The sequence below is a fragment of the Phalacrocorax aristotelis genome, chromosome 20, assembly GCF_949628215.1.
Source record: "Phalacrocorax aristotelis chromosome 20, bGulAri2.1, whole genome shotgun sequence".
NCBI classification, from domain to species: Eukaryota; Metazoa; Chordata; class Aves; order Suliformes; family Phalacrocoracidae; genus Phalacrocorax; species Phalacrocorax aristotelis.
Window position 1 is genome coordinate 3,504,576 of NC_134295.1, and position 24,028 is coordinate 3,528,603.

Here is a 24,028-nt window from a genome sequence, read left to right on the forward strand (position 1 = left end):
AGCCAGTAGGCAGCGGAGTTTAAAAACACAAAATAAGATTTATAATAGGAAGCAATTTGCATCCACAGGGCTGCTGCAGGCCCCTCCAAAGACAACCTTATTAAAGCAACACCTCTGATTCATCACTGCTCATTACTGTGAAGGTAAAAGCAACTTCAGCAAGCAGAGCAAGTCCGGACACTAACCCAGATACAGCCCAGCTCCAGCTCCCCATCTGCGGAGCCGTGCACGCCTCCACCAGCAGCGGGGTGGGAAGCACCCGCTCTGCCTCCCGCCCCAGCGGGGTCTCTCCATTCCAGGCGACCCCCAGGCCTGGACACCTGGAAAGAGCGTGGGGCTCTCCCCATCCACAGCATCTCTGAGCTGCACCAACTCCTCGGGCTTCTTCCAAGAAACAGATGCAGCGTGGCAGTAACTGGCTGAAAAAATACCTGCTCTGCAGCAGAGCAGGTGCTGTCACGGTCCCCCCAAATGAAGAGGCTCTCATCAAACACCCCGCATTAGAGAATGCATCGAGGAAAGTGTTTGATGAGAAACTCCTGGCCAGGTGCTGTGGACACACAACCAATGCCTCCACGAACTTCCCTGAGGATAAAGAGACGGAGTTTTACTCACTGACACCAAAAATCCAAGATTCCTTTGAGACACTAAATAACTCCTGGTGAAACCGAGCGCTGAGCTGCTGCCTTCCATCAGCAACACCTCCGTACATGCAGTCGTCTTCCAGCACGTTACATGCCGCACTCCCGACACCGTCATCCACCCATCAACGTATCAAAGCGCACACACGGAGCATCCCAACATCCCGTGGCTGGAAGCCTGCAAGCTACCCCGGCACAGCACCGCTTGCATCGCTGAAGAATCAATCTGTAAACGTGGTTGCTTACTAGAGAAGCCGGGTACCTCCCAGCCTCTGCCGCCCATCAATTCAAATATTTGCTCTGCAAGCAGTAAGCGGGGCGTCAGAACAGATACGTTTTACCGCTTTCCAAAGGAAAAATCAAACGCTGTCAAGTGAAAATATCGCGTCCGCTCATGCGGAGCACGCGGGCAGCTGGCAGCACGTTACTGGAGACAGAAGCTGTAGATTCAGAGTATCATCGTCTAAAGTATTTTTAGGCTTTGGGAACATACGGTGTGTTGAAACAGGCCGAGAAGAATCCTTCCTCCCCCCGCCTGGGCTAGGAGTGCCCGAGAGAGAGACTGACGCCTTCCCGGCTTTGCTTCTGATAAGAATTTGGTTTAAATTGCAATTATGAGATCAGATGAAAACGCGGGTAATTCCTGTTCTTCTAAACCGATACTGGAAATAATTAATGCATTTATATTAGGGGGAAAAAAATCATTCTCTGTGTCATAAGGCTCTGATTGAGTTTTGAAGGAGCGCTGTGTTTATCCTGATATTTACCTTCTGCAGCAGATTACGGCTGCCCATGGGAATCCTAGAAAATCCTCGCCTTCTTTATTAAGGCCATGTCAGCAGAGATCCGTGAAGGATCCCACTGCCTTTTAAATCACACCCAGTGCTCAAAATTGCTGTGGAAACATAACCGAAGGTGCCAGAGGCCATCGGGTGCGTAAGCAGCACCGACACCCGACAGGCACCGCAGGCAGGACGTCCCTGCTAACCACCACCACCACCACACTGCAGGAGAACCCTCAAACAACCCAAAATGCGGTTGTGCCAGCCATTAAAAAAGCAGAAAAAACCCAAACCTACTGTTGTAGCTCCACAATAGAACCTTCCCAGGGCAGCGACACGCCAGTCAGCTAACTGGGAAGGGGACTGCGCTCCAGGGCATCGCCGCAGCGAGGAACGGCGACGGCAGCCAGGTCAGAGCCCCGCCGCGTCTCCCTCTGGCGCGGCCGCGTCTCCTCCCCCAGGATCTTACAGGGATTGTTTTTACATTCCGTAACTCGACTGCAAAATGACAATCAACTAATCAGAAGGACCATCCCTCCAGATCTACGTAACTTCTGCAAACAAAACCCAGTGCGTCTGGAAAACTTTAAAATCCTAACAATAAATAGCAAAGTAAGGCGAAAATTAGTTTCACGCTGTTCAGAAATAACATTTTGCTTTGCTTCTCTGTAGTTTTACCAGCGTCTTAACTGAATCACAACGCAGAGAACTGCATTAGAACTGAGCTGTAATTCCCAGCACGACACCTGCCCCAGAACTGGGACAGCCTCTAAGAAATTTTCCCTTTGCAGCTGGACGCGCCATTCTTAAACAAACATTCAGGCACCCCCAGCCGGGAGGGCTGCCGGCCCCTGCCCAAAATCAGCCCCCCCCAAACTGCACACAGCCCCCCCGGCACAAAAGGGGAGCAAGTTCCTTTTCCTCCCCCAAGACACGCTTGAGCGACAGCCCTCAGGACGCTTTGCAGACACGGCACTCACAGAGTCAAGGTATGATTTTCACTCTTTCTGGGCCCTTTCGAGCCGTTTTCATTGTAACCGTCGCCTTGATGGAGGTAAAAAATAAAAACACGCTTTGGTGGAAAAGCCTTTTAGCGCTGCTTCCCAGCGGGCTGAGGTGTTTTCTTGAGCTGAAAAATCAGAGGGAAGTGGGATGCACGGCTGGAAAAGAGCCTTCGCCCAGCCGGGGCCCCACCACAGCACCCACGTTCAGCCCACGGGTGGGCGAGTGGGGCCCCGCCGCTTTGCAGAGCCCGGAGCTCTTCCCCACCGTGTCTCCTTCCTCTTCCTCCTCCTCCTCCTCCCGCACAATGGACTCTGCGCAGAGCTGGGGACGCCGGCTCGGCCGCCGGCAGCCCCGGGCACCCACCGCCCCTGCAAGAGGGGACGCTGGGTGCCAGTTCCCCCGTGCTGTGTCCCCCCCGACCCACTACTCCCCCCCTCGTCTCCCGCCTCCTGCACAACCCGCCTCTGGCTAAGGCTCAGCCTCAGATGTTCTCCATGACACACGCACCCCCGCGGAGAGCCCGCACGCCGCGCTGTGCACGCACGGATACGCCGCGCACACACACGGGCTGCACACACACGTGCACCACGCGCACACACGCACCGTGCTCGCGTGCATAGACCACGGCGGACGCACCCCACGCACCCGAGCTACCCACACACACACACGCACGCAGCCTGTGCAGGCATTATGCGTGTGCAGACCAAGCGTGCACGCTCAAACCCCACGCACGCGTATCCTTTCCACGCACAGACCACGCGCGCCGTGCAGACACAGGGCGCACCTTGCACGCAGACCGCGCGCCCACGAACCCGCGCACGCACAGACACACTGTGCACACACGCCGCGCACACGCAGGCACCCCGCGCACGGACCCCGGCACGCGCACCCCGCCACACCGCGCACAAAAACACGCGTGTGTACATACCATACGTGCCCAGGCAGCAGGCAGACCGCGGGCACGCGCCCATACGCCGCTTGCACGCGCGCGCGCGCACACACACCGACACGCCGCGCAAAACCCACGCGCGCACCGGTAACGCCGTACACGCAGGCGGACGGGGTACACCCACGGACACGCCGTGCACACGCACGCGCTGCACGCGCGCACTTACCCGCCCGCCGAGAGGGCGCGCGCGCGCGCGGCCGCCCCCGCGCGCGCCGCCCGCCGCCCTCACACCGGGTCCCGCAAAGCAACCGCCCCCTCCCCCCGGTGCGGCGGCTGAGGGTCGTGCCGAGCCGCGCCGTGCGGAGCCGAGCCCAGCCGAGCCGAGCCCAGCCCGCTCCGCTCCGGTGTCGCCGCCGCCCGCGCCGCAGCCCCGCCCACCCACGGGCCCGCCCCCACCCACAACACTGTAGTAAGTTCCCATTGGCCGAGGGCAGGGGGCGGGGCGCCAGCGCAGCACTGCTATTGGCGGAAGGGAAACCGCGGCTGCCGGGGAGGGTGGGGGGAGCGGGAGCGCGCGCCCCCTCATGGTTTCCCCCCCCGCTGTCTCCCTCCCTCAGGGCTGCCCGCGGGCACCGAGCCCCAGCCCGGCGGCACCTCGGTCCGGCCTGGCCTCGCCTCGCCACCTCCCTCGGCCCGGCGGAGAAACACGGGGCGGAAGGCTGAAGTGCCAGGATTACCGCCGGCCCGGCGCTAAACCGATGGCGGGGTGGGGGGGGGGGGGGGGGAGCCGCGATCTGTTTGGCGCCGCCCGGAACCGGTACGCCAGGGGCGGGAGGGGCCCAGCGCGGCGGTAAGGCCGAGCGGCAGCGGGCTGCTCCCGCCTCCCTCCCTGACCTAGATTTTAAATACAGTTCGCTGTCTCCCAGAGAAAGTTGTGGCCCAGAAGGGAGGACCGGGGGGGGAAGAACCCGAGGGACGGGGGGGTTGGGGACTTTTTTTTTTTTTTTTTTTTGTTTTTAAACATAAGGAACCGGACAAGTACTGGCTCAGGCCATAGGGTGCCACGCCGATAAAGCGACAATGGAGATGGTGAGCTCTTGGTCAGCAAGAAAACCGCACAGCCACGCTGGTGAATGTGCAAAAAAGGAGCAGTGGCACAACCCCTGAGACTGCACCTAGCAGCACCAAGCGGCTTTTCCTCACCTACAGCCAAATTATAATACGTTCTTTTTGTCAGCCAGAGCTCTCCAGCTCTCCCCACTACATGCACTGGAGCAAAACACTGCCCAGCTTCCCGTCAGTGCTTCCACAGGGCTCCAGCGAGGTTGCTGCCAGCACGCCAGCCTGACCAGCTCCAGGGGACCAAATCCCTCTCAAATATTTACACAACCCCAAAAGACACATGGCACTGAGGCATCTCCGTTTGCTTCCCAAAGAGTATTAAGCTATCAGGCTCATTATTCTGCTTGCATTAAGAGCAACCGCCCCACCTCTTCATCAGCAGATAATACCCTGGGCTAACAGGCACCGGTGGAAGGGCTTCACCCTCATGCTGAAGCCGTCTCTAGTACCGACCCAGCGAGGACCACTCAGGCACTAAGGTCACTCGTGCTAAATGGGAGCCAAACAAACCCAATTTTCCAGAAAAATTAACATGCTTCTCACACCCCTTCTATGTCTATAACATTCAGCTCTGCCAAAACATGCAGAACGGGGCAGCTTCCCCCTTGTCTTGGTGTTGAGATCGCTTGCAAAAAGCTCCTTAATGGGAGGGAAGAGAGGTATTTTTGCCTTAAATCCAGACTATCTGGTGGTTTCCTTGGACTCAGATGAGCACATTCAAAGACAAAGGCTGGGAAAGGTCTGGCGGCTCCAAGTCGCTGCCCCTACACCAGGGACAGGCAGTTCCCCTGAAACATGCCCTGAAGCTCCAACTTCACTCCCCGCGGCATTAAATTAACACGTTTTAATAGCCCAGGCTGTGAAAGGAGGAAGCTCAGATGTCTGGCGCTGACCCACCGCAATAACTGCTGCCTTTGCTACTGCTCACCCACGGACGGGCTGAAAACAGACTGTGTCAGAAGGGAAACACGAGTCCAAAGGGCTTTAAGGAAAAAAACACTGAGCAAAGCCACCACAATTTTTGGATGCGAGGGGTTGGCAACAGCTTCTCATAATTACGAAAAAACAAACAAACAAAACCATGCTGCTTCGTCATAACACGCACGCGTGCTGACCGACGGCAGATTGCAGATTACACAGAGGAGAGACCAGGGCAACGAAAACTTCGCATCAAAACGGTGATTTAACACCACGCAGCATGTCATCCCCCATGCTCAGATCACCAGATGATCCACAACTCCATCTGCCAGCATCCGAGTATAGAGAGCAGCAGCTCCTGTTTTTTGAGCCATTATTTCTCAGGTGAAGCATTTACCCACAGGGAGCACTAGTGCAAGCTGCCACACACGCTGTGCACGAGGGCAAAGGATGCTGTTACTTCTTCAGTCCCCAAACAAATGGCCGAGGATTTGAACAACAAGAGAAACTTAAAAGCGGCAGAGTCACCAGACATGAAAAGAGGCACATGGTCTGTGCCATGAGAGTGCCTTGAAAATGTTCTTCTGGGGCAGGGTGATTTGAACTTAGGCCAAAGCAATCCTTTCATAAGGAGTAAAAAAAAAAAAAAAAAAGGAAAAAAAGAAAAAAAAATAACCCAAACCCAACGCTTCTGCATATGGAAACACCACCATCAACACCACACTTCTGCTGCAAATCGCTGGCTTAGCTTCTAACCTTCTTCCTACACAGCCCCAAACTGCCCTCTGAAATCCCATAGGAAGTAATGGAAATTTCTTAAATTCTTCCCTATAAGAACAGATTGCCCCGTGCCAAGCCCAGATTGCAAATATTTAAAGAACTCTCCCAGTTACAGCTGGTTTAAGTCGCTTTATAGGAGTCAATTAGAGATTGAGAATTATTTCAATAAATCAGGATTTCTTGGTATTCGGCTGCTGGATAGAGGAATAAGGAGTGGAATTATATTCATTTTAGGCATGCGTTTGTGGTCTCTAAGGCAGAAGCTGTTCGTCGCAAGCTGAAAGGCCACTTGGTAAGTGCTCAGGTCCCAGCGGACTCGGTCAGCACAAACCATACTGGGTCACAATGGAGAACGATGCCAAACCCTACCCTCTGCCTGTTAACCGTGCGTGCAGCTAGCAAGCAGCTCAGAAGTACACGCTCTAGCATCTTAAGAGCATCTAGACAGTAGAGTAAATCCACCTCAAGCAAGGCCTTCATAAAAAATATCCTTTGTAAGATGATCCAGTGCTCTGCAGGGCCCTGCAGGATGGGCTGCTGGTAGGATTTGTTGTAACAGGGCTCCCAATTTACACCAGTGCCAGTGAACACCATGCCTAGAGCATTACTGGCACAAATAGTAAACCACACAGAGCTCTCCTCACCCCGAGGAGCTTCTTGACGTGAGGAATTCCCAATCTAAACAAAGGAATGGTGCATCACGCTCGTATCAGTGCTCCCTCCCCCAAAGCAAGCAGGATTTAAGGTGAAGAGAAATACTCAGGATTACGCCAACTTTTAGGAAAACAAAGAAATTAAGCTGGTCAACTGAATCATTCAACCACTGCTGCTCTAAGTGAGCTGGTTGTGTCTGTATCATGCACACGTTTGTCCACACACAATAGGCATATTCAGTTTACGTGCCACATTCACAGATTTTGCTAGCAAGTGACAGTCTCCAGAGCAGCAGCAGCCATTTCATAAGAGCAAACAAGGTGGGAGGAGAGCAGGTGGCTCAGTTTTGCCAGCTACTGGCCCTCTGCCCTTGGCTCCTCTTCCGAGATTACTGTCACCATCAGCAGCGCTGACTTGGCTGATAGCAAAAGGCCAGGATGAGGTGTAAAGGAAATCTCCCTCTGGCTTCACGAGCTTCGTTTTACTGTAAAACGTTGATCTAGAACAAAGATCTTTCAGGTAAATGATTTACCTAGAAGGAAGGGGCACTCCAGCTAGCGCTGCATTTCTCCAGCGCTCACCCCTTGGCGTAGCACACAAAGCGGCGGGCACAGCGGAATTCCCTGCCAGAAAAAGCCTCTGACAGGCTGAACTCAAGAAATTTTCACAAAGAACTAGAACACGCTGCACCGCTTTGCTACAACACGTGTGTGGGCAGTGAAGGCAACCTGGAACGTCTACACTCACCTGGCTCTGGGTCAAGTATTTAACCAAAGATTAAATCTCGTCCAGCCCATCGCAGCACTCTCCAAACCCAACAATAGATTCATTGTTGAGCCAGTTATTAAAGGACCAAGCAGTGCCCTCCATAGTTAAAGAGACTAAGTGATTTTGCTATTGTAATCCCACTTGGCATAATGGCATTTAGTCTCAAGTTTTGCTAAATCCAGGCTGCTTCTCCTACCTGTGGTTCCCTGCTGGAACCTTTTGCTTTGGCTGGTTTTTTCAACAGCAGGAGTTGTGCCCTTTGAAGGCCATCATTGCCAAACTAAAACCGCATGTTCTTCCCATGGCAGAAGAACTCAGTTTTTGAGCTGCTACATCTTTTTGGTGCTGGGCTGGCTTATGTGGATGCCTTTTGGGGAGATGGGGAGGGCAGAGGGGACAGCTGGGCAACCCAGCCTGCATGCCTAAGAACTCCCATCCCACCCGGAATCTGGTTAATTTATGCAGAAAGCTCCCACCATGGGTTTCATTGGTTTGCGTGAAGTTGATATTCACTTGAGCTGGTGTCATGCAGCACAGCAGACTAGCTCCAAGAAGAAAGAGGAACAAAACAGATAAAGAAGAGCATCAGCTCTCTCCAGGCTGCGTGCCTATGCGGGGAGGAACAGCTCCCTGGAAAGTCAGCTTTGTTACAGGGCTTAGGGACAGTGTGTAAATCACATTTCTGCCAAGATGCACCACTTAAAGATTAGAGGAGGTCAGCTTCAGATTGCAGGATCAAGTTTTCATACGGTGACTGTTTCTACACTGAGAGAGAAATACTTTTTCCCCTAAGTAGGGGCAGGAAGCGTTAAACATACAAGTGGCTGCACTTAAAGGATCTAGATGGTGATTTAAAAAAGCCTGGAGAATAGATGGAGAACACTACAGGCAGTGCTGTGAACACAAGCAGCGCAGGCTCAGGAAAAGGGAGAATCCGTGTGGCATGAGCCTGAGCTCCAAGAAGAAATGGACTGAACCATGAGAAGAGCTGTTGCAAGACACACAGCCGGCCCAGTGGCATGCTGACCTCCATCAGGTCAGGAGCTCTCCCTCATTTTGAGCATTTACCAGTTTTTCATTCCCTAGCAGTCTTAGCAAAAACACGACTAAAAATAGAGGAGCGTGCTGCTCACAGGGAGTGCTCAACTCCCTGCCCCTTGTTAATAAATTCCAGGAGACGCTGCTGGAAACCTCTATGTTTGGGCAGCAGGAAGAAGTTCAAGCCCTTGCGCCAACCTCCTAAACCAAACAAGAAGAGCCAGCTTGGCCAGAGACGCAGCTGTCACTTCAGCAGGGGACAAGCTCAGCTATGCAGCCTTTGTTGAAATAAACCCAAAAATAACAGTTAGTGCCACCTAGGGACCAGTGCTACGGCAGGGAGGCAGAAGAGCCATGCCACAAACAAAGGATGTCAGTGGCTGCTTTACTCCTTGCATGGATGAGAAGTCAAACCGCAGCGAGGAGAGGTTCCGGTCTATTTAAATAACACCAGGAAGGTAGTTTTTGAGCTGCAGCTTCTCCCCAGAAAGGCACCGGTTAGGTGAAGCTTTCATAAGGGGCTGCTCAAGCGCAGATTTGACTCTGTACTCTTATTATGTTCCCAGTCTGGCCAAAGATAGCGCTCCCTCGGCCTCAAAAGACCCAGAGCTCTTCGGTTCTGGGAAGGAAAGTTTCAAGATCAGGATTTGTGTAGGACCAATGTGTCCCCAGCAGTAAGCCAGAGCTACGTACTTGGCAGAGCCCTCTAGTCCGTACTAACGCATCACTTGTAATCCAAAGGCCAGGCAGCAAATTCACCCAAGCTGTGAACCCAGCACTAGACAACTGACAGCAGTTTGTTATCGCAGGCCAGGCCTGCGCATCAGTGAGGGACACATGGCAAGACCTAACACCTATTTAATTAAGGCTTTAGCTACAGAGAGCAAATACAGCTTCTAAACAGAGCACGGGCTACCTTATTTCTTCCAGAAATAAGAGTTGAAGCTCCGCACCACCTGCCTGCTATCTCCTTGGACCTTGCAGGGTTTGTCTTCAGCTACCAACTGGATCAGACTTGTCACCCCACATCCCTTCTACAGTTGATCCCACAGCCAAAGTCTGCCGAGAGAAGCATGTCTGCAGGTGCGCAATGATTAATTGGTGCACATTTACATATCACAAATAAATAAAAAAGACTTCTCAGCTTGTTTGAAATGCAGTATATTAACCTTTGAAACTGGCAGTCATGGATACCAGCTTCAAAAAGATTAATATCAATAGGAAGAAATCCCAGAGGATAGCATCACATTGCTGCTGGTATCTTCTGGAGCTTTACAAAATAAGGCATTTTGAGGCTTTATTTAAGGTCATCTCTTTCCATGCTCATTTTATAAAGAAAATCCAAAGCGGCTCAGATTTATAGGCAGAACCCAAGTACTGGAGGAGGGGAGAGAGGGGGAAATCAGGAGTTGTTGAGGAAAGCTGTGGGTATGGATGGAGAGACGGGGAGGAGAGGGCAGGAAGCATGCTTCATCTGAACTGTTGCCATTGTGACAGTTAACTGCTAAGAGTTGTTCTCCCTGAAAAAGGTTTGTTCCTGAAATAAATAATATAACTGTTAGTTCAGTGGGTTCTGCAGGCCCACAGAGGCTGCAAGTCAACATGGTGTACGCGGTAAATCTTTCGAGCAAGAGACGCAGCAACAGCTTTGAGATGCACGCTAGCCAGATCTCACCCCTGCATTCAGCTCTCACCACAGACTGCATCAGAAAGAAGCTAATAATCATTAAGCTGCCATCTTTTATTTCTAATTATTTGCCTCCACAGCAGGGTTCCTCCAACCATCAAGCAAAAGGGAAGCAAGTCTCAAAGGAGTAACTGTTTTGAAGAGGGCTTGCAGCTGCCACTGCATGAATGGCTCTCCAAGAACAGTAGCAACTGCTACAAACTGCCGGCAGAGCTAGGAGGAAAGCATCTCTGTTTAGCCTGGTTTTCAATGTTGGTTTTTAGGTCAACTAAAACAGCTTTTCTTATGCAACGAGAGATGCAGAAAGCTCACTTGCTTTTGAGTTTTTGCTTTCATTTAATTAGATGGTAATTCAGAAGGCAGCACTGCTACTCTAAACACCACAATGAGAACTATTTCACTGCCTTACAAAGCACCAAGTGAAACCGCTGAGCTAAGCCAGCCCTAGAACTTGACACCGCATTGGATTCTGATGGTCTCTTCTGAAGGGGTGGGACAAATGAAAGAGATACCCTGCTACCACATTGCCAGGAGAGGTTCAAAGCAGAAAATATCACTGAAAGGTGGAAAAGCAGACCTTATTTGTTCTTCCTCTTTGAGCTATGTGTGAATAAAAACTAAGGTGAGGCCCATGTGACAACACAACTGCCATTCAATTGCTTCACGAAGCAACGCCCTTCTACAGGTGACCCACGAATTAAGGGATAGAAAGAAACAATTTCGTGACAGGTAAACTTTAAGATTACAACATGTGGCTCCCAGCATCACCAATGCCAATGTACGGACAGAGCGAGCCCAGCAGCAGCCCGTTAGCAGACACGCTGTGCTTTACCCCCTCCTTTGCCTCAAAGACAGCTCTGAACATTTTCCAGCCAGCGCCCATGACCTCACTTCAGATTTCTTGACAGGCTTCAAATAATGGCAACATATGTGAATCTTAGCTTGAAGGTCAAGAGCACAGCCTCAAATGTCATAGGCTCCTCTTGCTGCACTTGCATCTTCAGCATTTTTCTTCAACGGCTTCTGCCGTCCAGCTCCTTCCAGCACATCCTTTTGTGGAAGCTGCTGCTGCGTTACTTTTAGGACTGATGCCCAACACTCTTATCAGGCCAGGAGAGGAGGTTCACTTACTACAGCTCCCATGCATTTTATGTTTACCTAAGAGATAAGCCAGGCTTAAAGATGGAAAGGCAACCTAAGCCTGCCAATTTCTTTGCTGGGTGAAGGTCAGGGCTGTCCCTGATCCAGTGAAACTGTACCATACAACCTTTATCTTTGCCATCGCTAACAAGGTACCACTTAGCTTTCTTGTTTGCTGACCAAGATTAATACCAAGTATTCAGCAAGCAACAAATTTCGTCTTGTACCGGGGTCAAAACCCCAAAGGCCTATAACAAGCAGGACCATTGAAATGCAATTCTTTACTCTCTGGGCGGTATGCGAAAGCCAACAGACTCCTCACGCAGACAAAAGTCGCAGTGAGACTGCTCTGGGGAGAGCAAACCAGGGGTTGTTGGGCTTACCAGCCTTCTCAAGGACGAAACTCACCCTTGACCAGAGACTTGTCACCCAGCGATAACCAGAAGGGTGACTGTGTCCTGAAGGTCTGCTCAAGCACGAAGGAGGAAGACCTTGCTGCCGCTCACCTGGTCCAGGACACACTGGCACAGCTACAGCTGCTGTGCTGGCAGAGGCACGCCTCTCGCCAACCCACTCCAAGTCACACGAGTAAGCACTTGCATCTGGCTCCAAACACGACCTCCCAGCCGGCATGCTGCCAGCCTGCACTTCTTGCAGCTACACCTTCGGTGCGGAGGAGCTCTATTCTGCGTTCAAATGACTGGTGGGCGTTTGCTGGGGATGGGAGCTCGGCACCTCTGATCAAGGCAAGTTCTCTAGTTAATTAATGATCCTTCTTTTAGAGGCTTGGTAGCAAAGCACAGCTCATTGAGAACAGGAGACAGCTGCTCAGCTTCCAAATATAGTGCTTCACTTACTTCTGTGTAAGAACAACAGGTTTATGCTTAGATTTGATTCATCTCCCCTGTGAGGCATCGTATAATAATGCTGAGTTTAAGAATAAAGCAATCTGTTTCCAGCACCTTCCTCTGCTTTCCCCTCAAGTCTTTCATCAGTGACTGGCAGCACATCAAGCACTTGGGCATGGAGCAGAGCTGCTCTAAATACGCTCAGTCCTTCCCATTACTGGGAGAGAAGAAGCTGTTACTGGGGAAAAGGGGTAATGGACAGGAAAGGGGAAAGCTTAGCAGGAGGATACTTTAGATTTGAAAAGAAAAAAAGTCAATTAAAGACTTCTGAAGTTTCCAGAGACAGCAACCTCAATGCAAAGGCACCACTGCATCCAGAGAACCAGCTTTACCAAGAAGAGGCCCCTTTCCTTCCTCCACCCTGAGCGCACACACCTTACTTTAAGAGGTGCAAACAGCACCTCACAGCCAGGCTGAGGTGCAGGCACCAAACCTCTGCTGGGAAACCATGAGGATCCACCCCACCAGGACCACCTTCCCTCTGTGCAAAGCAGGATCTCCATGAATGCAATCTGGAAACATCAGTGCCTGCTGCACTCCTCCAAGCTCGACAGGCATTTCTCCTCCTCTCCTGCCAGAAGGGCCTCTGGCTCCTCTCCGTGCCCAGCGATGCACGGCATATCTGCAGGTTTGCAAAGGGGAAGCCAGCCCAGCGCTGTGCTCCAGCCTTCAGAGAGTCCCTTACACAACCACAGCACTGATTTACCATCAACAGCTGCCAGGCGGCATCTGGGGAGAAACAAAGCGTTGCTTTCCACTACCAAAAACATTTTCACTTCCATTTGCTCACTTGCTGGCACTCAGTGTGTTTTTTCAGCGCTCCACAGAAAAGCAAGAAAAGGCAAGAGAAACTACTGCTGGGGGACTTTTCATGTTATTAACTTGGCCTGGAAATTGCTATATGAAGTGCTTTTCAATATTCAAAAATCCTCACACACACACACGAGATAAATCCCACTGTTTGGTAATAATCAATGCTCCAGGGTTTAAGACAGAATAAACAGGTCAGTTCATCATTTAAGTCCAAGTGTTTCATTTCAGCTCTTTCCCCTCACAAATCTAACAAAGCAGGTACTTACCCAGAGAGGAGATGCCAGGCAAACCACGCAGGCAAGGCACCAAAAATCCATCACGGGGCAGCGTATAGAAGAGAAAGGAGAAGAGGCACTGGTTAAAAAGCAGTTCCAGCTAATAATGAAAAACCCCACGCACCCACCAGAAAAATCCCTCCAGCCACAAAGCCAAGTGCTCACACTTGTATTTTACATGAGCGCTGCAACAGAGTTCACATAAACGAACTTTGGTGTCTGACTCTTCCCCGAACTGAAGGTGAAACCGGACGTTCACATTGAGCCACTTCTTAGAAATGTAAACACGAAGTGGGGAAGGAAAAAAAACCAACAAAAAAAAATTAGACCAACATTACTTAATGCTGATAACACAACGAGCGGTGACGCAGGCGTCCCGTGCCTGCCAGCCTCCAGCGACAGTAAACACAGCCTCCAGAGCCCCGGCCGGTGCCTGGGGAGGCACGGCACGGGTCAGGCACTGCCGAGCCCCGGGCAAAGCCGGGCTGGAGAAGCAGCGAGCGCCGGCACGGAGGCTGCAGCCCGGCCCCGTGCGCTTCTGCGTCTGTCCGGCTCCTCCGGCCTTACATAACTTCTCATGCAAACTTCTGCAGGGGATGGACACGGCCCAGCTCCTCCAGCCCCAGCTCCACAGGGCTCCAACTGAGCCCTCTAGTGGGCTTTAAAAACTCCACAAAACACCCATAGACTTAATTTAATTAACACTCTGCCAGACGCCTCTAAACCCTAATCCTCCCAACAAAAGGATCATTAACTAAATGGCGAGATTCAAGAGAACAGTGGTGGTCTCGGCTGCAGCAAGGCCGGCTGCGTGCTCCAGCGGGCACACACCGGCGCCCGGGCAGGGTGCCGAAATCCAGCCAGATCCTCAGCCCACGTCACCACCCCACCAAGGGTCCTGCTCTGCACAAACGCGCGCTCAAGCACTGCACCGGGCACAGGACTGCGCACCTCCTCTACAGCCGTCCTGCTGCGCTGGAGAGACAGGCACGAGCCCCCGCCCATCCTCCAGGATGCACAGCGATGCTGACAGTCTCTATCAAGACTGAAACCCCAAACTGCTGAACCAGGAGAGGATTCAGGTGGAGCGCTGGTTGGTTTGAAGTGTAAGTAGGTGAAGAGCAGCTCACCTTTCAAAAGGCTGCCTTGTCCTTCAACCGAAGGCTGGGAAAACACCCCCATCTCACCTGGCCCTGCCAGCATGAACAGCAGGAAGGGTTTTCCTCACTTAAGACAGTGGGCATACATTGGCAGATGAATTTACAGCACACAGGGTGCAGTCTAGTAAGCTGCAGTCAGGGAAAAGCCCTTAAAATCAAAGTTTCCCAGCCGAGGAGCTTCACCCCAGTGAGACAGGGACAGAGATCTGGGTTTGCCCTTTGCAGGTGGCTCTCTTGGAAAGCCACCTCCAGCTCCTGAGCCACACAGAGGATCCAGAGCACTGTGGCTGCAAGGAGCACATCCGTTAGACTACTCATCAATAAGGTGAGCAGGAGCAGAAGGAAGCCTAATTACAGGGCAGGGATTGTTCCCTCTGGGTTCGGATGTCAGCGGCAGCCTCAGCAGGGCCGTCCTGCCCCACAGGACAGGCGTTCCTTGACAGAGCCCACAGCAAGCGCCACCTTTCCCTGGGCCACGTGCAGAGCCCGTGGTCCCCGGGATCCTGGTCGGGGCTCTTGCAATGAGCTGCAGCGCCTCAGGCTTGCGAACCTGAGAATGCAAAACAAGGAAGACTTCAGCCATTGCTTGTAAAAAATCTTCTCTTGGCCAACAGCAGCCTGCACAGCTCACTCTGGAGATGCTACTGCAGCCCACCTATTAGACAGTGGTCCCCTGATTTTGGTGCTGTCTGTGAGCACCCCAGTCTTACCAGCAGCTTCTGAAGCTCAAATCTAAGCTCCAGCCATACATTCACCAGGGCAGAGACTGCAGCAGCTGCTGGTGGGGCAGGCTCATACCCCAGAGGCTGCCACAGCTTGAGGCAGGGCTTTTAGGGTGGCCAGGAGATGCTTTAGCACACTACCTCCCCCCAGACCAACGCAGCCTTCCCTGGAGGGACCTCAGCCCTGCAGGGCACCAGCCGAGCCCATCACAGACCCCCGATGTTTGGGTCTGTATGCTGGAAAGCATTCACAGAGGTCCCCATTTTCAATAAGTGCCTTCTGCCCCTGCCCTCTCCCTGCAGCTTTTCGGGACGTGCCTCCAGGACAGAGCTGACATATCTTCAAGGCCTCCTTGCCTGAAGATGCAGGAGCAAGTGTTCCCAGAGTTAATGAGGCTGTCCTGCTTTGACCCCGGGCAGTTTTTGGCAGACACAGAACAAACAGTCCCCTCCGTGTTCACCTCCTGGAATAAATCCCAAGAGCTCCCGACTCCCCAGTGCAGGCAAGAACACAGATGGTCACAGAGATTAAAACATACAGAGAATTAACCACCCCATGCAAATGAGCTTCTTCATCCAGCCCCAGAGCTGCCAGGTGGTTTGAGGTACAGCGCTCAGATGTGATCATCATGGTTTGCTGAGCTCCAATAACAGCCTTGGATCAACCAGAACAGGGGCCAGGAAGTTTGAAGGCAGTTTGTAGGGGAGGCAAGATGCAAACTGCCAGAGCCAGGCAGTTGCCGTAACCACGTTTGCCTCTTGCTACAGCAGCACCAGGGAAAAGCCTGGCCAGCAGCACGGATCAATTCTGCGCTCAGATATCTTGTGTATTCCCACCAAAAGGCAGCTCAGATGGATCAAACAGCATTGTAACCCCAGCATAAGCCATCCGCAACTCCAGATGCTTCCCCAACACCTCCAACTGCCGCTCGCGAGGCACCCCTGGGCTGGCAGCAGGCAGCAAGGGAAACCCACACCGGCTCCCACGGCCTTTCCTAGAAGGCTGAAGTCTTGGCGCTCGGCCGAGGCACAGCAACTGACACAGCACACCGGGAACGATCCGACCATCACACGGGGCCGAGTGACCTTCCTGAGAAAAGCAGGGCTTTCTCCTGGCTGCCTCCCAGGGAGGAACTGCACCCCAAACCCACGAGCGCATCACCAGCAATAGGTTTAAACCATATTTCATTTTTATTCAAAACCAGAGAAAAAAGTTCTGAAGTGAGGGGACTCCTCTCGCTTACTCACACCCCAGCTGCCAGACGGTACTTTTAAGGGACAGGTTTCAAGCTATGCAATGATACAGATGACCATGTTTGCTATGAAGAGCCTCCACTCCGCATCCAAGGGAATCCCTGAGCACCGCTGACCCCATCTGTGAGCCCGCGGTGGCTGAGGCCAATCCCGACCATACGGGAGAGGTTCGCCTCCACCTCAGACATGGGCCCCCCCAGCACAACATCAACGCAGACGGAGAAAGTCACATTAGAGCCCAACATGGCGCAGGGCCGGCCCAGCATCTGCCCTCCATCGCTCCCGTGCTCAGCGCTTGAGTTCCACAGATGCAGGGAGGCCACCCGGTGCCATTCCTGTTTGATACGACCCTCAATGCAGAGAAAGAGCTCCCCTTGAGTTCTGAAGTGCCCACAAACATCTCCAAGGGTTTTTAGAGAGCAGATACAGAAATACAAGCCCTTAAAGGTTGGTGCTGCCTGGCAAGCAGCTAAACCATTGCTGCAATCAGGGACAGCAACCAAGCAGGGATCAGCTCACAGAGGTCATGTACGGCATGATAAATGCTGTAACGCTTCAGCTGCGGTAATGCCATGGCTACAATGATGCTTCAAGACATCAGTCCACCCCAGCTCCCACCAATGCTGAGCAGAGCTCATCGCTGGCACTGGGCTCTCCAGGCTGTAAGCAAGCTCACAGCTTCCCTGCATCTCCCACCCCATCGCTGCGCTGCGCTGGCTCGTTTGCGACACCTACAAGATTGCTTTAACACCGCTGCGGTCAGAGCTTGGTCACTCCAAAGACTCCCAGCACACGTTAGGCCTCACATCCCCTTGCTCAAATCCAGCTCAGGTCAACCATGACCAGATGTAATTACCTACATGAAAGGAGCTCAAAGCCACTTCAATTAAGAGGATGCATTTCTGCCGTCAGGCCAGGGTTCCTCCTCCTTTTTTGCCGCTTCCCAGGGTGCCAAAACTTGCCTCACATCAAGTGGGCCAGCAAGAACTTAACCTCCTTCCTTGCTACCAAATCAGGCTTTCCCAGGAATGGCAGGAAAAGGCAGGTTTCTTAGTCACCTATTATAAGCAGGAGTGAAAAACACGTTAACAGGTATTCATTCATTTAATCGAATAGCACACAGGGCGTCAGTGGCTTAAGTTGTGCTGCCAAAAGGTTTTGGTGTGTGCATATGGAGGAGCAAGGGCAGGCCCTACACCCCAAAACACTTCTGACGGGCCAGGCAACACACTGCGTCCACAGGCCGGTGTGGGCCCAGGGTGGTTCCGACAGCCTCAGCATCCTCCCAGATGCATTTCCCAGCTGCCTTCAAATCACAAAGCTGCAGGAAGCAGCAGCAAACTCTAGCTAAGAGGCACAGCAAAATAAGACAACCCAGGCTCCCTTCCAGCCTCTCCTCCTAAAATGCTCAAGCGAGAGGCAGCTTTTGAGCCTTCCCGGGGCAGCAGAGTCTGCCTTGCACAATGCTCAGACAACATAAAGCCAGTTTGACCCAGTGTTCTCTGCCCCTGAGCAGACCCCTGGGCCAGGAGCCCAGATGGTGCCTGCGTGTGCACTGCCCACAGCGCCCCGTGCCTGCACATCTGATATTCCAGGATTTTCTCGGGGGACATGAGGAGGGGACTGGAGACAAACCATGCTAATTGGATAGATGAAGAGTCCTCCGCAGCCCTATAAAGCTGTGAGCAGCTGCTCAAAACCTCTTGTGAACCACAAAAATAGTTTCGTCTAAGGAGCAGGCGTGGATTAAACGCCACAAACACCCTTTTCTTTTCTCTGTGCAAAGCGCATTTTTCCCCATTGCGGTCCCTAAACAAAAAACAGACCCGCAGATCAAACCAGGAAATTCGGCAAACTTTGAGCACCAACAATAGCAGGAGGATTTTCCAGACCTTCAAGCTTGTTTTGCAAGTCCCAGATTATGTAAAGCGCCGCTCTGCCATTGTCGGGGAAGCCACGGTGCCTGCTCGGTGCTGGAGCCAGCTGGCACCACGCTGCCCTCCCAGCAGTGCCTGTACCTAGCAAAGGCGGCCGGGTCTTGTGCAACACCACAGATTCCTTCCCAGGCACCTTCCACTGCAGCTATTACCATGTGGCAGCTAATTGTTATGTGATCAATCATCTTCCCAGGGTCTGTGGTTGCTTTCCAGACTACCATCCTGCCCAGGCATTAGGTTCCAAACCAGCTGCCCTGGAAGAAGAGCCTCCTTTGTGTCTACACAGCAGCTTTACCGTGCCGTCACGGTGATGCCCAGCGGTGAAGCATCCCTTCCGTCGCTTCACTAATCCTTGGCTTTTCTGCCAGTTGGGATACGCCAGAGGAGCGAGGCGGTTATCGCTGCGCACACATCCTCCAGGAAAACAATATGAGAGGCTGAACTCATTCTGCATTCAGAGCCCAGCTGGAAAAACCCCGTTGGCACCCCCAAGGCAGGCGGGATGGGAGCCGGCACCCCCAGACCCGGCTCCACTCATGATCCGTGTCCCTTGGCAATGGCCTCACACATGGTCCTGGTGCATTTGCCTAATTAAGACCTAATGAAGTGGGGAGATCTATTGTGGGCCTAGCAGGGGAGCAGATGTGCCCCCTGAACCCCGTCGCTGCTGGGGGAAGCCCGCTGCTGCCTCCAGGGTGAATCAGCAGGAAAAGCTCAGGCCGGGATGCTCAGCCTTGCAAATTCAAGACCCTGCTGCTCCGTCAGAGCCAGGGAGAGAAAAATGCTCTGTTCATCAGCAGCCTCTAGTGGGGAGAAGCAGGCAGACGGGCCGGCCGCCTCGGAGGGACCCCGCCAGCCCCGGGGCACGCAGCCCACCGAGCCCACCCTGGCTGACCCCTCCAGCCTGGCCAGGAACAGCACCGCCTGGCACAGCCCCGGTGCTCACACCGTAAGTGACCCTGAGAGCCACGAACCAAACCACCACGGCCTCGGCGGGGCGTCCAGTGTGCAAGACTGCTCAGAGGGGTCACCCCCAGGCGCCGGCCACCTGCCTACACCCAGGTGAAGCACCGGCTGCAGCATCTCCCCATGAAGCCTGACTCAGAGCCTCACACAAATGACTACGTGAAGAAAAAAATATGCATAAAAGGGGCAACCAAAATATCCAAATCCTTCCTGAGCAGCTCATACAAAGAGAAACCTCCAGCCTGATGGTGGGTGAGTCCATCTCCCCCACCCGAATCACACCTCAGACAGCTCCCACACCTCCAACCCACAGCATCCAGTGTGGCCAAGAGCCATTTTTGACCCCAAACTTCCAGCCACCACGACCTTGAGCCTCCTCCCACAGCTGGGAACACGCACAAAGGTAAAGCGCTGCTCAGCACAGAAAGGACAGTATCTGCCCTTTGGGGTAGGGACTGTCCACAGCCTGCTTTCCTCCCCGGGGAACGGCTGCGGATGGAGCTCAGAAAAAGCTTTGTTATATATTAAATTAGTGACGTATCTTCAGAGCCCCTTGCTCGGAGAAAGGCTGATATTTTGCTTACCCTCCGAGTGATCTTCACCCACCGGCGGCTCTGAAAGGACCACGCCAGCCCAGGGGGGACGCGCGGTGCGGAGAGATGCGGCTGTAGGCAATTCCGGCAGCTGCCAGGCTGCGCGCCGGGAGGAGAGAGCCTCGTCAGAGCAGCACCGCCGCGGATGAGAAGGCACTTTCTCTCCTCGGCAGGGTTTCAAACCCTCTCGAGAAGGCCTGAAGTTTCTCTTAAGCGCAAGGCAAAGCCAAGCAAAGGGACGGGGGAGGCTCCCGCCACCTGCAAAACAGCTTGAGCACGACCACAGGGAAGCAGTTGGATGCGGTGAGGAACTTTTTGCTGCCGCTGACTCGCTGTTACCATCACGACATGCAGAAGTGGCACGTGCCCCGCTTTGGGTGAGAAACAGGAGGGGCTACCAGTGCTGCAATGAGCTGGGGGAGACCCGCGTCTACACACGCCCCGGCACTCCGAGAGGAGCCGTGCCATGGCTGTGCACCCGGGGGGACACAAACTGCTCCCCAAGTTTTGGCTGCCTCCTTTCGGGGACGGGCACGGCGTATCTGCATCACCCACAGGCACATTTAACAGGAGCAGGGCGACAGCTGCAGAGGAAGGATTAAGCTGAACAGGGAACCTCAGTCCCGCGTCACCCGAAGCCCTGGCGTGGGTGCAAGTTACTCCCACGGACTAACCGGGTTACTCTGGCAGAAAGAGGACGCGGAGGGGACCGTGCACTGCTGCTGGCAGCCCTGACCCCGGCTCTCCCGGAGCCACATCCATGCCTTCGATAATGCCTTAGGAAGGGAGCAGCAGAGGGATGGAGACCATTTTGGGGCGCACCTTCAGGAACCTAACTTGCTCCCGTGCCCCAAGGCGGCCCCTCTCCCACGGGGCTGCAGAGATTTCCTCGCACTGCCAGCCTTCCCCATCCCTGGCCATTTGCTCCGGCTCACCCAGTCCTGCTGCCAGGCAGCGGTAGAGCACAGGCGAGGGTGCTGGGGGGCCCGTCGGCGCACCCCGCGCCAAGCCGCAGCCCCGCACGCATTTGCGCAGCCCGACCTCATGTAGAGCGTGCGTCGCCCGACGTCAGCCCCTGCCCGCCCGAGCTGGCGGCACCGGCCAGCAGCCTTGGCAGCGACCCCGCTGCATGCGGCTGCCAGCACCGCCCGACCCTAGACTCCAGCCCCACTGCGGACCCCAACACCCGCTCCCGCCAACCGCAGAGCAAATGTTGATTTTTCCCATGCGGGAGCCTCGGTGTAAATCAATCCTCGGGCGAGGGGGCGGCTGCTGGCAGCGCCGAGCCAAGGCACACCCCTCCGTTGCAACACAGCCCTAAAGATAGCCGCTGTGCCCTGCGACTCCGGCCAGCGGCTCGCACCCTGCGGCACCTGCCGAGCCCACCGGGAAGCGGGGAAGGCAGAAGCCCCCGGTGTAGCCCATGGCACGCACTAGAGAGCAGGTTCACTGACCCCTCGTCCCGCAACAGCTGCAGGAGGGTGAAATTCAGGAAGGGAAGAGATTGCAGGAACCGCCGCGGCCACTGAGTCCCGCTGCACGCTCCTCTGGTTGCAACATCAGCGCAAAGCACCCCCCGTCTAAAAGGGGATGTGGCGAGATAAATCCCCGCAGCCGCACAGGAGGAACGACGCAGAAAGTTGACGGAGAGGGTTTAGCGGTGCTGGATGAGCGCGGCATCGGTCCGCGCTGGCACAGGTATCGATGGGAGGAGGAGGCTCCCGGGACTCTGCAGCTCAGCCGCCGGCGGCTTCGGGAACCGTCTCGGCGGGCGCGGACGGCTTCTTGGAGAGAGGGGAAAGAGCGCGGCCGCCCCGAAGCCGCGGGCTGAGCAGGCTGGGGCTCCGGCACAGCCCCAGCCAGCACCGAACACCTCCGGGAAATCAGAGCCCAACCCAGATGCCAACGCGGGAGCTGCCGCCGCCTCCCAGGGAGGGACGACGGGTGCTGCCGCCGGGAGCGCGGGGTGCAGGGGGGGGACCCGGCTCCCCGAGGCTGCACCCACCCATTCCCCTCCGCTGCACCAGCGGGAACAACGCTATGGGGGGAAAACAGCCCAGCCCGGGGCGGGGGCATCCCCCGTGGGGCAGGGCCCCGCGCCCCACACCTCCCCAGACTGAGCCAGCTGTGGGCCCCCCCCGCTGCCCCTCAGAGCACGCCATCCCCTCCCCTTCCGCCCCACGCACCCCCCAGCCCCACTGCTACAGCCCCAGTGCACCCCATTCCCCCCACACCCAGCCGGACCCCACTGGCAGCCCCCCCACTCCAGAGCACCCCACATTGTCCCTTCTGCCCTATACACTGCCTGACCCTGCTGTGGTGCCTCCCTGGTCTCCCCAAGCCCGAAGACACCCCACATCTCCCCACAACCCCCCCTACCCACACCTCACTCACTGAGAGTCCCCAAGCCCGACCCCCCCAAACCCCACAGCACCTCACATCTCACTTGACCTCTGTGGGTCTCCCTGGCTCCCCAAGCCCCAGGTCACCCCACACCCAGCCTGACCCTATCAAGGACCCCCCTCCCACCCCAGAGCACTCCACGGCTCCTCATAACCCCCCCCACCCCATAACCAGCCTGACCTCCCCACGTGACCCCAGAGCACCCCAAATCCTCCTATAACCCCCCACCCCAGCCTGACCCCACCAGAGGTCCTCCAGAACCCCCCACCCCGGGGCTCCCCGGTCCCCCCGCGCAGCCCCCCCAACCCCCACCACTCACCCGGGCCGGCGCCGCTCCACTCCGCACCGCGCTGCCTCCACCTGCACCGTAGGCCCCGCCCCCAGCTGACGTCAGCGCGCGCCCCGCCCCCTCCAGGCCGCCGGCCGCGCCCATTGGCTACCACTTCCGCCCGTCAACGCCGCGGAGGGGGCGGGGCCGGCGGCGGCGCGGCGCTGCAGTGGGCGGGGCGGGCAGGTGACGGTGTGGCGTCACGGTAGACGAAGGGGCGGGGCGAGGAGATTCCCCCAAACCCCACCTCCCCGCGGGGGGCGCGTGACCTCCGAGCGGCGCCGTGACGTCACCACCCTATATAAGGAGAAAGTGTTTCCCGCAGGTTCCCTGGACACCCCAGGGGCCGTGGGCACCCCCGGGCGGGGTCTGGGGCCCGGCATCACCGTGGCACAGCTGGCAGAGCCCCAGATCCCCCCGAAAACCAGCAGAATTGGCTCTTTTATAGATTTTTACACTCGTTTTCACCCACCTCGGTTTTTAACCACTTTTTTAGGAGAAAAAAATAAACCCATCCCTACCCTGGGGGGGGCTGGTGGAGGTGGGGACCCCCCACCCTGCGCTCGCCCCAGGGAGGCTGCAGGTGCCCCGGGGGTGACGCCGCCCTGCCAGCGGTGTGGCCGGCGCCGATAAGGGCAGCGCGGGGCTGAGGCACGGCCACAGCCACCCCCGCTCCTCACCAGGGTGCCTGCGTGGCACCGGCTGCCCGGAGACCGGCCATATCCCCGGCGGCCACGGGGACACGCCTGGGCTATCAGTGCCGTGCAGGCGGTGGCTGCAGGCGATAAGGGGGGACTGGGGTGGCCGTGGTGGTGGTGGGCTGGGATTCCTCCCCATCGCCAGCACTGAGGGCCTCGCAGGCCTCCCTGTGGGCCAGGATGTGGTGGTGGCCCTGCGGTGGCCGTGGCAGCCCTGCGCTGGTGGCCCTGTGGTGGCGGTGATGGCCCTGCGGTGGTGGTGGGTGCGTGGGGCTGGGCTGGAGGAGGTGGGTGCTGCCCCAGGGCTGGGCTCAGCAGCCAGGCACTCCACGGCACCCAGCCTCAGCGACAGGGTGTCCCCGCAGGGAGGTGCCTGGTGCCACCTAACGGCCACCGCCCTGGGGACACTGGCAACGGCTGGCACCGCATCCCTCCCCAGGGCCTCTCAGCCTCCGATGGGACAGATCCTGCTCCGGGCTCGGAGCCTCAACCCCCCCTGCAGCTCCCGCTCAAGCTTGACGGGGCTTGTCCCCCCATATCCTGCCTC

General features: G+C 55.4%; 1 protein-coding gene across 49 annotated transcripts in view; it reads right to left on the minus strand.

The window, feature by feature from the left end:
• EPB41 (erythrocyte membrane protein band 4.1) overlaps positions 1-22,900 on the minus strand; it is a 95,917-nt gene extending 73,017 nt beyond the window's left edge. For 15 of the 49 annotated variants that reach the window (XM_075114688.1, XM_075114686.1, XM_075114687.1 and 12 more), the window contains exon 1: positions 3,544-3,707. The gene's annotated coding sequence lies outside the window, so the exon portion shown is untranslated. Of the gene's footprint in view, positions 1-3,543; positions 3,717-13,411; positions 13,735-22,774 lie in introns of those variants that run through there. The other 34 variants (XM_075114691.1, XM_075114682.1, XM_075114692.1 and 31 more) reach the window with 10 other exon arrangements.
• Between the last annotated feature and the right edge of the window lie 1,128 nt (positions 22,901-24,028).